This window comes from Podarcis gaigeae (genome assembly GCF_964106915.1).
Source record: "Podarcis gaigeae genome assembly, chromosome: 10".
In the NCBI taxonomy this organism is placed as follows: domain Eukaryota; kingdom Metazoa; phylum Chordata; class Lepidosauria; order Squamata; family Lacertidae; genus Podarcis; species Podarcis gaigeae.
This window is the reverse complement of record NC_139686.1, coordinates 30,781,248-30,781,466: the sequence shown is the minus strand read 5'-3', so window position 1 is coordinate 30,781,466 and position 219 is coordinate 30,781,248.

Here is a 219-nt window from a genome sequence, read left to right as displayed (position 1 = left end):
GTGACGCCGACGCCGCAGAGCATCACGGGAACTGTAGTCGCTAGAATCTTCGACTCTAAGCGTCGGTATTCAAAGCGGGCGAAGGCTGATGCTGCCGCCTGCAGTCCTGACCCACTTGCCTGGGAGCAACTTCTTGAATTTAGCAGGGCTTATTTCCGAGAAGAGACGGTTAGGATTGCAGCCGATCTTATTGTTTTAAAAACGGGACTACTTGTCAGC